Source organism: Diceros bicornis, chromosome 9 (genome assembly GCF_020826845.1).
Source record: "Diceros bicornis minor isolate mBicDic1 chromosome 9, mDicBic1.mat.cur, whole genome shotgun sequence".
NCBI lineage: Eukaryota > Metazoa > Chordata > Mammalia > Perissodactyla > Rhinocerotidae > Diceros > Diceros bicornis.
The window spans coordinates 6,777,349-6,782,657 of NC_080748.1; the positions used below are offsets into that span (position 1 = coordinate 6,777,349).

At 36.5% G+C, this 5,309-nt stretch overlaps 1 long non-coding RNA gene across 1 annotated transcript; it reads right to left on the reverse strand.

Moving 5' to 3' along the window:
* Positions 1-918: 918 nt before the first annotated feature.
* LOC131409917 (uncharacterized) lies at positions 919-2,396 on the reverse strand. Its single transcript, XR_009221078.1, has 2 exons — positions 1,932-2,396; positions 919-1,388 (listed from the first exon to the last, which is right to left on the reverse strand). It is a non-coding gene; the product is annotated as an uncharacterized LOC131409917 (long non-coding RNA).
* Positions 2,397-5,309: the final 2,913 nt, after the last annotated feature.

Consider the following 5,309-nt stretch of genomic DNA (forward strand, 5'->3'; position numbering starts at 1 on the left):
GAAATGTGATGACTAAATGTAATATGGTTTCCTGGGTGGGATTCTGGAACAGAAAAAGGATGTTAGGTAAAATTAAGAAAATATGAATAAGGTATGGACTTTATTTAACAACAATGTATCAATATTGCTTCATCTGTTGTGACAAATACAGCATAGTAATAGAAGATGTTAACAGTAATGAAACTGGTTGGGGGGTAAGTGGAAACTTTGTCTTTGCAACTTTTTTGTAAATCTATAACTATTCTCAAGTGAAATATTTATTTGAAAAAGAGATAGAAACGTATGGCTGCCTTCCAATTGGCTCTCTGCTCTCCTTCTCCATCACAAATCTAAAAAGGATGGGACTCCTTTAGGTGGCAAGAGTGAAGGGCCTGTGAGAGCCCCCATCTTCTCCCCCCTTCGTCCTCTTGTGAGAGGCGAGAGGGGCCCTTTGTGAACAAATGTGCCCTGTCTGATAGGCCCTTTAACTCTTGTCGGGGGAAGAGGGAGACTCTCCCTCCGCCCTTTCCTTTAAGGTTCATATGGCTGGCCAAATAATCAACAAGACAGGTTAGCAGGAGAAAATAATACCAAGTTTAATAACATGTATACATGGGAGAAACTCAGAAATGAGCAACTCGTCCCTCTGTCTAAGCTGCTTGCTTAAGTATTGCAGCTAAAGGCGAGGAGCGTGTTGGGGGTGGGTAGTGGCCTGGGACTTCAGAGGGCAGGAGAACAATTCTTTTTGGGCTTATCTATAGATAATGTAGTCAGGGAGAGACAGAGTTTTTTGGGGGCTTGGTGCCCCTCCCATTGTAACATCTACTTTACATTATCTTTACAGCTATCATGATAGAAGATCTGTTCCAGGAAGGAGCCACCATGTCAAATTCTTTAGGCAGTTAGTGGGGGAGGTCAAATGTCCTTCAGAGAAAACAATCAAGGTAAAGAGATATATTTCAGGGTGGCCAAATCTTGATCTCCCACAGTCCCGCCTTTGAAACTAAAAGTTTCACAGTCCTTTTGAAACTTAAAGAAGTTTCATAGTCCAGATGCTGAGTTGGTAGATTGTTTCATCTCACTGAACACATTTCTTAGTCCTGATAATAGATCAGTTCAATTAAGTTCATTTTAGAAGGTGGTGATGCAGGTGGGCTCTCAAGGTTAAACTTATATTGTGGAAGCAAGCAATCAAGTATTTAATAGAAGCATTTCTATGGAAACAAAAGAAAAACAAGGTTAATGGTTGGAGCAAGTTGTAAAGCAGTTTTTGAGTTCAGAGGACAGCCAGTGAAGAAGAATTTTAGATGTCAGCGTCAAAGCATCTTTTGCAGTTTAAAATGTCTCTGATGATGTCATCGAGTAATCTCTTAAGTTTGTATCAAGTCTATCAGCTTCAGTTTGTAAGGCTTCAGGAAAAAGGGCAGGTACAGTTCTCAGTGATTCCAAATGAAAATGATAGAAAAAATCAAAAATGTTAGTTTGGAGATCTGTAGCCAGATATTTCAGGAGACTAGAAGAAATCAGGATCCAGTCCAGTCAACAAATATAAAACAAAAACCTCAAAAGACAACAAAACTAGGATCTAATATCCGCAAATGTATACTATAGTTTTTACTGAAATATAATTTTTTCTTTCTAAAATCACCCTCATTTTTATCAAAGACAGCCAAATTAAAACTAACTAGTTTGTAAAATAAGTCTAGTTCCAATAGAGTTGGCCCAATTATTTACATAGGTACAGCAAGAATAGCAGTTGATCACATAGGCTCTTTTAAATCTGCTTTGCTGGAACTTTTTATAAGGAATCTCAGATTGAACTTTAAAGGTCTCTCGAGGCCAGGAAAGCCAAGCCAAGGATTTTGTCATCAGACTTTGTCTGTAATACGTACAGATTTGGGTGAATTCCTCTCTTCCGGGGTTCCCCCAAAATATTTCGAGGTTCCTTGTACCTGCCAGATAAGTGACATTCTTTACTTATCCTGGTAAGTGCTGCTTGGAACATAAGGTACCAGGCCAATATTTCCGCGTGGCTTTATTCCATAAAGTCCAATCTTCATTCCTCAAAAGCTGTATGGTTATATCGCAAATATGATGTTCTAGTCACAACCTTGGTAATATAACCAGTGTTTCTAATTGTGTCAAAAGTATCATTTACCAAATTGTTATGTCATATCTAGCTCAGGAGAAAAGAGAAAAAGTTTTCCTTAAATCTGAAAAAACAAAACATTAAAAATTCAGCAATACTTCAAATGAAAAATCATAAAAATTATAATCAGTTCATTCAGTCCTGTGTAATCCATTCTTGATCCCAATCTTTTTGTTAGCAGCTTCATGAAGTTATCAGTCTCTCCATCAGATTTCTGTAATTTCTTACCAAGTTCAGTTCTATGATCAGAAAGTTTGTCAGAAACCTGTATTCCAGCGTAAATATCAGAGTCCTTTCCATGAATTTTTCTGAAGTTGAAACATATTTTGCAAAAGCATTAGAGCAAAGAAATAAGTCTGTAAACAACAAGACCTCAAAATGGCAATTGACAAAGAAATTTGGTTAATTTTGTGACATACAACACTTTAAAATAATAATAACCAGAATTATGACTGATAATCAGGACAGATCAGCATTTCAGTAATGTTATACAATTTTAAAACACCTATATCAATAACATTTACCCACATAATAGCACCTAAGCAGACTTATCATCCCTTGTCTGACAATGCTTTCCATGTAATTTAACATACTGAATCAGCCTAATAAGTTTAGTATCTTTCTCCTTAAGAGAGCAAATTTCTTTGAGAAGTTCCAGGGCCCTTTGAAAATTCTCAAAGAAAAAAAGACATTTTAAGATATGAATTTTGGTGGAACTTGTGAAAAATATAAACAATCAAAGCAAACAGAGCATTAACAGTCCAAAAAGCCTTAATAGAGAGACCTCAGTCTTTTGAACGTAGGAAATTATTTTAACAGTTTTTTTTTCTGTCTTTTAGGTAGACTTACTCAAAGGTAAAGAAAAATCTTTTATAACCTCTTTATCAAGTTTAAGCAAATTATCCTTTTAAGAGACAGAAGACCAAATTATAATTTTGCACCAGCTTACTTCTGCTATTAAAACTCATTTACTTAATTAAATTCATTTCAATCTTAGCCAACTTGACCATGCAACAACTCCTTTTCCAGAATTCCTTCCACAAACCTTGTATAGCTTTCTTTTTACATTCAGAATTTGTCCCATGTCTTTCTTTTTCCTCCTAGTACTTGAGGACAAATTTATCTTTCTTAACCAAACAAAATATTTCCATTCTTTGTACCTTTATACATCTTACTTTCCTTGTACACAGACATATTTTTCTTAATTTTTTTAGTAGCTTCAATCACATATATTAATTAGAAATTTTAACCTTTAGAAACCTTAATTTCTAAGTAAAAACTAAGTAAACAATTATAAACTTTCTTTTACATTAGTATCTTGTGGCTTGGAAAATTTATAAACACTTCATAACTTTTAGAAATATGTTACTTTATAGTACAATCTTTTAATAAAACATATGTTTACCAATAGACCCAAAATACCTTTTAGTTTTCCTGTAATGAAAAGCCAAAAGTAGACAAATGTACATTTAGCAATCAATGTCTAATATCTTATCTTATTTGGAAATGATGATACTCAGTGAATTTTTTTCATAACATTTTAGCAAAACTGTAAAATTTTAAGTCACCAAAAAGAGTTTGGAAGCTGTAACCACCATAACACATAATTATTGTTTAAAGTTCATCCAACATTTATCTTTTTCACAACTATTTGGTTACTTATTCCCAATAATTATTTAGATTGCCTACAAGACTTCATAAGACATTAGATAAAATTAGCCATCATTTAAATTACTATTTTTGTTAACCAGTTCTGTAATAGAAATAACATCAGTTTTTTTCTACAAAATTTCATGCAATTTTCATCACTTCTTATACCTTTAAACATAGTTATCATTAAGATTTTTATCAATAGGTCTTGGTCTTCTAATTTTGGACAAGGGAGGCATTCCCAGTCAGACATTTTAAAACATACTCAGGCAAAGTTGATGTAACCTCTTTATATAAAATTAGCTCAAACATTCCAACCTTTATAATCTTATCAACACTTACACTTTTACATGTTCTCAATTCAATTGTAACCTGAGTCAAGGTCTTAAGGTTAGTCAAATTTTTCCCTTCCTTTTTTCTGGCATTTTCTTAGGTACCAATTAAACAATTATGTGAGAGCTCTCAAAACAATTTTTTTTCCCCTAATTTAGAAGTTTTTCCAATTCAAAGGATCCATTGTCTGGCCATTGACGAGTAGGATCTTCATTAGTATATTTATTCCAATAGTGACTCGAACCAATAAGCCTTTTTAAGGAAAGACCCGGAGGTAACTTTCCACGCTTAGAATAAATCTACCATGGACACAAGAGGCATCCCTGGTGAGGGCGCAGATGTAGCCCCCATGATCCGCAGAATTCACTCCCAAAGATTCAGAGCAAGTAAAGACCTTCGTTGCACAGGCGGTAAGGATGGTGTCTCCGGTCTCCCACAATAGTGTGGGACGCCTCCAGTCACAGACGCGCTAATCTGTGACACCGGGTGGGCGATACTGGAATGGGATTTTTCCAGCACTAACAAGCAACAAAGGTTAAGACGACAGAAAAAAGCCCTTATGGACTGGGCCCTTTATGACAAACTCCCCTGAGAGCTTGGCACAGCCGGACAAAGAGAGTTTGGAACCCCAGTCTACTCGACTGGCCACCAAGGGGCACTCTGGTAAATGCACCTTCCGTATGGTGGAGACCAAGGAGAATATTCTCACTGGTCACAAAGCCAAGTTCTCAGGACACAGAACAAGACAGAGACTACTCTGGGAGGAAAAGGGATCAAGATCAAAACCAAGAGTACTCTACCAAATTTAAACCAAGAGTCACTAAAAGCCCAAGAAACTAGTTTCCCAAATATTTTCTCCTGCCAATCTAAATTTAGAAAGAGAAAAAACTCTCACCATTTCCTTCTGCCGGACTCCGCAGATAGAGATTCCGGGAGGCTGACATGGTAAGAAGTCTTACCTTTTTGCCGGCTTTTGTCAGGCGTTCCCGTATCTCATCATCCGCAGTAGTCCAGGGAGAAGGCAGGTCTTCCAGCCAGAGAAGGCAACTTGCCAGCCAGTGTGGATCCTGCCGACTACGCCAAAACTGTCGGGGGAAGAGGGAGAATCTCCCTCCGCCCTTTCCTTTAAGGTTCGTATGGCTGGCCAAATAATCAACAAGACAGGTTAGCAGGAGAAAATAATACCAAGTTTAATAAC